The sequence below is a fragment of the Glossina fuscipes genome, unplaced genomic scaffold (genome assembly GCF_014805625.2).
Source record: "Glossina fuscipes isolate IAEA_lab_2018 unplaced genomic scaffold, Yale_Gfus_2 1, whole genome shotgun sequence".
Taxonomy (NCBI): domain Eukaryota; kingdom Metazoa; phylum Arthropoda; class Insecta; order Diptera; family Glossinidae; genus Glossina; species Glossina fuscipes.
Genome location: NW_023998415.1, coordinates 36,345,217 through 36,355,563, shown reverse-complemented (window position 1 = coordinate 36,355,563; position 10,347 = coordinate 36,345,217). Strand labels below are relative to the sequence as shown.

General features: G+C 30.3%; 1 protein-coding gene across 1 annotated transcript in view; it reads right to left on the bottom strand.

Annotated features, from left to right (window-relative positions):
- The window catches only part of LOC119645119 (frizzled-2-like), a 220,597-nt gene that overhangs the window by 177,250 nt on the left and 33,000 nt on the right, over positions 1 to 10,347 (bottom strand). The window contains exon 2 of the mRNA XM_038045049.1: positions 4,265 to 4,307. The gene's annotated coding sequence lies outside the window, so the exon portion shown is untranslated. The remainder of the gene's footprint in view (positions 1 to 4,264; positions 4,308 to 10,347) is intronic.

Genomic DNA, 10,347 nt, shown 5'->3' with positions numbered 1-10,347 from the left:
AGAGAGAGAGAGAGAGAGAGAGAGAGAGAGAGAGAGAGAGAGAGAGAAGTTTTTTAAAATATGCTTTCCATCCCTTTAGTATCTGTTAACGGTGTTTTTATCGCTTTCCAATAAGAGGACTGGAAAAGGCACTACCAAATTTCTATATAAAACCAGCGCATCCCCGCTCCGCTGTTGGCTGCACCGCGATTTATCGTGTTATTGATAAAATAAGAGAAGATTTATGTATTCCAGGACTATATCTTTACAAAAGTCCGATGGCCATCATTGACCACACAAAATCCAAATGAGGTAAGAAAGACATGAATCCATATCTAAGATAAAAAGCAAATTCATATCGATCTCCTCGTTATCGGTTAGTTTTTATAACAAATTGAAAAACCACTTAGTCGATGACCCGATATTATGAATATTTTCTCTACTTTGCTCCCGCTCTTCTTCTTTAATAGTAATATATATGTAGTTTTTGTTTATTCGCTATGATTGTATGATTGATTGTCTTTATTCGTAAAGCACAAAGCTTTACATCATTCATGAATTCTGCTATACTCTGCTATACTCAGTTGTACTATATCAGTGACAAAGGCATGAAAGAAGAAAATAATGTTGTATTCGCTTATGGGCGGAATTTTTTTAGTATCCATTGTAATAAAGTCTTCGATATTTCATTGCAAGGTTTATAAATTCCATACATTGTCTAGGAAGTACCATGAAATGCACACATTTTCGCAAAGGTTGGCAAGCCAAGCAAACAAGTACAAGTAGAATTGATTTAAAGTAAGCCAAAAATCATATTTATTCACTTCGACTTAGCTGTGCCAAATAGCACTTTAAAATCCAGCTCATGGCTAAAAAACTAGAACTGGACAAGAAAAATCTTTACTGCATTAGTAATTTGAAGCGACATGACGAATTTTCGAAATAAGCCTGACAGAAATGATGAAAAGATCAAAATAGATCGATATGATTAATTGGATTTCGTAATTCATCTCGATCGATATATACATAGACTTAATGGTCATATGGGTTCCGAAGCATCTATCTATCTAGGTCTTATCAATATTCGATATACTGTAATCTATATGAAATTGATGATTGATTATTTTTTTGAATACTAATGATTAGTGAAAACATTGGAAACGATTATTCTTTGACTTCATACAGACATACAAAAATTGCAACTATTAGCAATGTTTAATTTACAGGAACGTGATAGACATAAAATCGACTTAAAAAACAATTTAATTTGTTCGCCACTAAAATTTTGCTAATTAAAATTTCATACCTTTTTTGCTATAAATATAAACACAAACACACACACACACACCCACCCCTATAAAATTCGAACTTTATGCTGCCTATTTTCATTCCTTTTATAGTAGATTATATGAAAAACTTTTAATAGAGTTTAGGTGGTTTTAAAATTTAGTTAATTTAGAACGTAATTATGTAATATTAATTTTGTGCGGTTTTTTATGAATTTTAGACATCAAAAGTTATTAGTTCACTAAAAATGCAATTGAAGGAGCAATTAATTGCACGTGCTATGAATAGCAAATATTTTTGTTTTTTTTTTTTTTTTCATTTTTGAAAAACGTATTTGAAAATTTAAATCATTGCCTAATTTCATGCCTGCTGCAATTGAAAGAACAACATTTAGACATAAATAACACGTTTATTACTTTCTCATTTATTTCTACATTTGCAATCAATCATTTGCTATTAATAACGTGTTAGCCTACATTGTTAGCCAAATTAAGTCGGAAGTTCCCTTTTTCCAGTGACGATATTTTTTGGATAATTTGCATAAGAAAGAAAGAAAAGACGAAGTTTGAAAGTCTGTCTATCTACTCTTCTTCTCTCCTGATATCATTGATACAAAGTAGGCAAAGGCAAGCGTAGTACCGTTACATGGCTAAGTAAGCACAGAACCTTAATCACTCGGTATCCCAATCGAAGAATACAAAATTGAATGAAAAAGCCACCGAACTGATCACCAAGTGATCAGTGCAAAGCAATCAAAGTGACACATTTGCTAAAAGCTTTATAGAATAATGCAGAGTTGCATCCCATCTTTTAATTGCGCATCTTACAGGCTGCTAGAGTACTTTTTTGTCTTGTTACAAAAAAAAAAAAAAAAAAAAAAAGCACGATGCTTGAAACTCCTTTCAGTTTGCGCGAATTGACTGGGATGAGCAGGACACGGACAGATAAGTTTTAATACGCTAGAGGACAATCAAACGCGGAACTTTCTTCGCCCAAACCAAGAAAAGTGCTGATCAGCTGTAATGTGATATACTTGATATAATCAATTAATTTTTTGCTTACTAAGATTAAGTTATACTAATGTCGAGTGAGTATATTAAATACACTATCATCCCCTTAAGATTCTAACCTAAATTAGAAGGTGATTTGCTGCTCATCTCAAATTTCTGAAAAGAATTTCTTTGAATTCATTTTTTCAGATTGAACTTGTAGCATCTATCATAACGAACAATATTGTGATTTCTCCCCTTTAGAGAGGTCTTTTCAGCGCTTTCAAGAGAATGCGCAGATTATAAAAATTGGACATGGTACTATTGTACAAAAGTCAAAAAGCGAGGACCAGAAGGCAAGTGCCAGGTCGCTATCGGTAACAAAATCAAATCGGGCAATATAGGGCAATATAGCTTTCGTTTCCCGTTCGAAAGAAGAGCACTTCTCAATAATAAATAATCGGATGCATCATCCACATCAAATTTCAAAGGTTTTACTTTTTTTGCATCTGCGGCAGATATAGATAAACTGCATTGAGGAGCATTGTAAATAGATTTTCAAATTTCCTGATAATAGATATTAACATTAACGACTGTTCATTCAACGGTATATGAATTATCCAGTCAGTCAGTCAACTTGAATGCTCGAAATCCAATTTAAAACCACGTACGACTTTCTTGAGCTAATCTTCTTCGCGTTTTTAAAATCATAAGTTTGCCGTAACGTAATTCTTGCGGTTCAACTACTTTATGCATAAATTTATTAATTTTGAATTTTCACCCAAACTTTTCCGGTATTATATATATACATACATATATATATATATATATATATATATGCATGCGTATATATGCATGCGTATATCATATAGGCAAGTGTTTCAAATAAAAAAGTTAAGGCTTTGCTACAATTCTTCGCCTCTTATAGCTTATACTACTACACTTTATTCAGCAGTGTGTTGCCAGTTAACAAGACTAGCCAGCACCACCACCACTTGCTTATCATGTGATAAATGTAGTTTTTCGTACTCAATTCATGAATAATTTAAGGCGAACGTATATGAAATCCTATAATAACAAAATAACTTTAACGTTCAGTTTAGCGAAAAGAACTAAAAAAAAAAAAAAAAACAAAAAACAAAAAAAAACCTGAAAGCGAAGGTAAGTGAACATACACATAAACGCGCAACGAAACAACTAACATTGGTATGGCAGGCAGTGTAAAAGGAGCTCGCAATTGTGGAGAAGATATTGAGAGCAAATGAAAATAGAAGAGTGCACCGAACACATCCTAACTGCTTTTATATAAGCATTGTCTGGCATGCAATTGGCTTATTTCAGCTTCAAATGCTGTAACAAACTTATAACAGACCATTTGAGAAATGTAACATTTGTATAACAGTGCAGCAAAATGGAAATAGAAATAGAAATGGAAGTGGAAGTGGAAGTGGAAGTGGAAATGGCAAGGAGTACGTGAAAGAGAAATAAAAGTACGTACTTTGTATTCGATGAAATGGCAAATAGCGGGTAATTTTCGACTCGTTTATATTGTATATAACAAAATGGCCAATTTTTATGAATATTTTATAAGACTAAATTTAAACTAAACGTTTTCGAATGATTAAGAGCAGCCTTTTAAACGGCAATGAAGAGCAATAGACAAACAGAATAAAAAATGACGAAGAGAGACAGAGACAGAGACAGAGACGGACAGAGATAGTGAGGAAGAGGGAGAGAGAGAGAGAGAGAGAGGGAATTTTTTATTGAAATAAAAAAAAAAAAAAAAAAACAAAAAAAAAACTTTAAAAAAAACAACAAAAAAATTAGTGGGGGGGAAAAAAAAATTTTAAAAAAAAAACAAAGAAAAAAAAAAAAAAAAAGAAAATGTGAAAAACTCGAAATAACATTTCGGAAACTAAAAGTCGAAGGCGGGAGTTTCTTTTTCTTTTTTTCTCTATTTTTTTTAACAACCTGTCAATTAACTGCACATAGCGTAGATTTACACTTACCAAATTAGTAGGATTCTTGCTGGCAAAAGTTGATTGAGTGAAACTGCAAAAGAAACAAAAAAAAAATTAAATAAATAAAAATGAAAAGTTAAATAAAAAATTCTTTTTTTTTTTGTTTTAGAAAAATATTTTTACATAACCTTAAAGTTTTTATAACATAACTTTTAAACTTATGCACAAAATCCTAACATAAAGTAAAGCATATTATTTGGAACTTCGAGAGGCGGAAATTCAAACGGTTCTGAATACTCGATTTTAAGTTAAAAATCTGCTTCTTTTTTTTTGGTTTTGTTTTTGTTTTCATTATATACCCGCCACTGTAAGATGGGAAAGTAGCCATTTTGCCTTTTTTCCATATTGTAGGTAAAACTCAAAAGGAAGCTGCAGAGACCCATTAGAGTTAATCTAGCCATATAAGTCTGTCTGTCCGTCTGTCCGTCTGTCTGTCTGTCTGTCTGTGTGGTGTTCGTTGTTGGCACGCTCCAGGACGCGAAAATGAAGATAACGACCTAAGATTTCATAGAAACATTGGCAGATTTCGCACGCAGGTGGGCATTGAAAATGGGCCCGCAGTTGAGCATAAACTGAACACAACTTCGTTTTTCTTAACAAAACTTTCTAGTCTTTTGCTCGTTACTCAGAAAGAAAGGCTGAAATTTTCCATATTTAATTTACGAAGCACCCTACTCCTTACATGTAAAAGTTGAAAAAATCGGCGATGACCTCACAAACTTAATTTTTGTAAGGTATTATGCTTATTAACGTTAAGTTAGACAAGATATAAGATTTCAAACTACTTTGCACAATCGCTAAGTGAAGATATATTATCTGGATAAAAATGGGTTAACTCTAAAATGAATGGTTAGGCACCGCGATCAATATTTTCGATATGAGTATTAAATAAACACTCTTGGAAAGTAGAATGCCACAAGCATAGTGTTGGATATTCGGCCCTCGCCGAATAAAACTTTCCTGCTTGTTTCTTAATCTTCTTTCAACTTGTTATAGGTTAGTAAATTTAATTTATTTACTTGATCCTTACGAAATTGTCTAAAGACTACATAATTCAATCCATGAAATTGCAAAGTATTTCAATGCCTTCAAGATAGTTATATAAAATCCTTGCAGTAATTAATTTTTATTAGGATTTCCAGAAAGTTTTTTTGTTTTTTTTCGCAACAATGGATTTAATTAAGTGCATATTTAATAAGCCCTTATTAGAGCTATGTAAAGGCCGTAACGTGTCTTTCTTAAATATTTAAAATTGAGATGTAGTTGAATTTAGAAGCCTACTCCATTCATATTAAAATGTGTAAAATATTTTTGTGCCTCCTACCTCATCAACCCATATGAAAATACCTTCCAAAACCAAGCTAAACAAACTCAAATTTTGCTTAGAAGAATTTTTTTTGATATTTGATATGTTTAGGCATAAAAAAAACCACCCAAAAAGTAGGCTTCCGAATCCCTGTTAGGATGTTTAACGATTATTCTCTGGTAAAAGAAGTAGTGGATGCCATTGCTAATTAAATACGCATTGACTTCTCTGAAGAGATAGTTGTCGTCGGGAAAAGTACAAGTAACGTCTTAGTTAACCTGTAGCTTACTTTTAGGACTCATTTACATAAGACTTATACACTGACGATTATTTCATCTAGTAATAAAACTCATTTCCCACGCGATTTTTCAAGACGAAACTATTCTAATGCATCGTAAGTCTGTCTAGCTTAGGAGAGGCTTCCTCTTGTTGTTGTTGTTGACAATTTATGGTTTTTAATCTCTATCTTTTTATATTTTTATTTTCTTTCTTAATTACGCCATCATCGACGACGATTAGTTTTGTTATTGTGAAATTTTGATTTGGTCGATCGACCCGCCTAGTGTTATAGTTAAAAAAAAAAAAGGAAAATTTAATTAATTGAAACAATTTCAATGACTTCATTAATAATTTATGATCTACAGTACAGAAACACATATACACATACACACACACACACACACACACACAGGTATCTTTATGAAATGTAGCTTTAAGGTGTACATTATGGCCACCTTAAAATTTCGTATATTAGTAATATTAGTCTAATAATGGGTGCAGTCAAGTTTCGTCCCAAGGCGATTATAGCTTTCTTACTTGTTTTTATTTGGGGTTTAAAAAAAAAAGAAATACTTTTAATTTAAGCCTCTTATGCTGTCTGTTGTGTCTGTTCTCCTTCTTTTTTTTTTTTTTTTTTTTATATAAAAAAAGACTGGAAAAAGCTTCTGCTCTAATTGTCATTATATATATATATATATATATATATATATATATACATAAATATATCTACACCTACACCTATAGGTATAGTTCGAAACCAATGGCAAATTGTAAAAAAAAAAAAAAAAATACAAAAAAAAAAAAACCTGACCACAATAATGATGCTTTTCGTTCAGTATAAGTACGTTGTCACCTTATATCGTGGAGTCTGTACCTATATATATATAAAAGAATCTCTGTACATATTTTATACCAAATTATACCGCACCATAGCACCACAAACAGTATTTAGGCCGATTATTATTACGTGTTTGTAATGTAATTGTTTTTGTCGTTGTTATTGTTGCTGATGTTTGTTATTGTTGTTTATTGTCATTATTATTGTTACTATTGTATGTATGCATGTGTGTTTGGTGTACATGAAGTATTATGTAGGGTTGCATTTATTTTTTATGCGGCTACAATCTGAGGTCATACATGCATCATATATACATGAAAGTAACGTGATTTCACAGTAAATCTCCAGCTTAAAGTGCACAACTTTATGATGGACGGACAGTCGAAACCGAAAGAAAAACAAAAACACACCAAACATAACGCTATATACATTGTGCGGTTAACATATATAACTGTCTTTATGCATATATACTAAGCGTATATATGTACGTTTGTATATTTGTTTGTATATTTATGTATATATGTATGTATTTTTGTATGTATGTAAAAATACAACACTCAATGTTTTACAACATAATTATTAAAAAAAAAAAAAAAAAAAAAAAAAAAAATGAAAAAAAATATTTAATTATGATTTTTTAAAGGTTGCCGTTCTTTTCTGCAAGAGATGAACAAAAGCACACCATCTACGTTATAATTATCGCTTCTGTGTTAATGGTAGGAATTTTTCCCCTAATAGCTTAATTGATAAGGTGCCAGCGGATTGATTTTTTATGTTCATGCGTGTAACATTATTAAGTAAATATTATTTTTTAAATGATTATTTTGCAAAAACAGATAAATTTTTTCTTTATTGGTTTTCATATTTTCCTTTCCTTTCCTTTCCTTTTCTTTAATTTTCTTCTTTTATATTTTCATTTTTCTATTTTTATTTTTATTTTTCATTTTAATAGTTTTATATTTTATTCAGTTTTTCTCGCCGATCATTATTTAAACTGTCAATTATCTGTGTTGGCCTTTTATGGTCACTAATCACAGCTTTAAAGTGTGTCAACTTTATTATCGGCTAATGACAGCCAAATTAATATCTATACACTTGCCGCTGTCGCCATCACATTACGGTAAAAACGTTATGCCTCACAGCAGCTTGTTATTGGCAACTATTTTTATATACCTTATTATGCTGGCTACATGAGGCCGTTAAATGTTTTACAAAACGATTACTTGTATGTATGTATATAGGCACTCTCGACTGACTTAGCTGTCATTCGTTTAAACGGTTTTTATATATATATATACATATATATATGCATGCACGTTTGTACATATTATTGCAGATATTTGACAAATTATTGGCCCATAAAATATTAAAAAAAAAAAAAAAAAAAAAACCAAGTAAATATTTTTCATCTCCAAAAATTATTTAATATTTGCAGACGTCACATTTTGGAGATACTTTTAAGTATCTCCTCCGTATCCAGTTGAAACACAGTTGAATCTGTTTCGCAAACAACACTTAACAGGTAACATTTTTTAAGATTAAACTTTGCATTAGCATTTCAATAACGTTTCGAGTTATCAAGTCGGAAGATTTGATTTACAAATTTCCATTAATTTTTCTTATCCATTGATATGAGATATATTTGCAATAAACAATTAAATGAAATAATTTTAAATATCGTGTAAAAAATCGAAAAAACAGTGGACTACGGCCAACAACTGGATACCGTATTACACTATCCTATAGCTATTCATATATAACAAATGGATCCGATCTAAATCATTTTTCTTGGCCAAATTTCATTAAAATAAAAAAAAAAAAAAGACAGACAGACAGACGGACAGATAAGCTTAGATCGGTCACAAAAAGTGATTATGTCAACTTCTTTTGGATGTTAGATACATCCGTGCAAATTTAATATACCGTTACAGCACAAGTGGCGTACGGTACAAAAAAAGGTATATAAAAAGACTTTATTCTAAGAAGAGCGAATCTAACTATACGACTTTCTCCGTTTCTACACATCACAGCAAATTTTCGATTGTTGATTTGGTGAATAGAAGAAGAAGAAGAAAATCTATTAAATTTTCTTTGAAATAAATTGCTGCAATTCATAACGGTTTCCCTTTAGCGGTATATTTCAACAATATCTAAGATGAATACTACTATGTCGGTTATCAAGTCAGTAGCCTTGGTTTTATGATAGGTACCTATGATGTTTAATAATTGCTCAGTAATCATGCTTTTAAAGAGAAAGACCTGCGCCAATTAATGTGATATATGCACACAAATACATACATATTCTCTATATTCTATGTTATATATATATATAAATTCTTTTATGAATCATGTAAGTAATATTGTCGGACAAAGAGAATTATCTTATTTTACGCTTTTTTAAAAATCTTAACATAAACTAACCAACTATTGAATGCAGTGCATGTAGTAAACAACAGTTTTATTTCAAGTACTAAAGTATGCCGTCTATGAACCCGTCTATCTTTTTTTTATTTTATTATTATTTTCTTCTTTTTTTTTTTTTTGGTTATTAAATTTTTACATAAACTGAAATGGTTCATAAATCTTTGTGCAGTTAGTTGATGTCTACCGAAATATAAAAAATAAAATTGTCAGTCATCTATACGCGCTTATAAACATATATATATATATATATATATATCATTTATTATATATTTATTCATTTATTTACATATGGATATGAATATGAAAAGCACTGACCATAACTCATCTTAATTATGATTTATACAAATAGATCTGTGACACCCTCTCATCTTTATTGCCGTTGGTCTCCTTAACTTGAAGATGTACGCATTGCATTGTTCGCTGTGTTGAAGAAATTTTTATTTCATTTTCATGTGGCAATAAAATCTAAATTGTAATAATTTGCGTGGGTAAACAACATACACTAAAATTTTATTCCTTTTTTTCTTTCCATTTTTTTTTTTTTTTTTTTTTCTTGCATTCACTCTATTCTACAATAACAACTAGAATAATGAACAATGAATGGCACTTTATAATGAACTGTTTAAGATTGAAAATGAAAAAAAAAAAAAAATATTTTAAAAAAATATGTAATTTAAATATTGCTTTCTCTGCCTTTTTGGAAGAAAAAATTATAATAAAAAAAAAAAAAACCAAAAAAAAGAAGCATTTTGTTCTTTTTGTCGTTATCACAGATTATCTTACTTTTTAACAATTAATCCCTAATGTATAGTACGCAGGCAACGATAAGACGAAAAGCACTTAAACTTAACCCAGCTACGCAGTTTTCATGGATATACAGTAAAATTGCTGTTCCGTTGTTGAATTTTAATAGAAAAACTTAAAGACCTAAAAATCTACCTCACACATATATATATATATATATATGTACTATATACACATTACATGATAGTAATGGAGATTTTACGTCTTCCTATCGCTTATCTCTTTTTTATATCTTTATAAACCGTTTTCAGTAGATTAAGCTTATAGCCAACTTTCAGCTCAAGCACTTACTACATAAACATGTATGTACGTATGTATGTATGTGTACTCGTAGATATAAAATATCATTTAAATTTAGTCACTTGATACATAATTTTTTTTTTTTTTTTTTTTTTTTTTTTTTTTTTTTTTTTTTTTTTT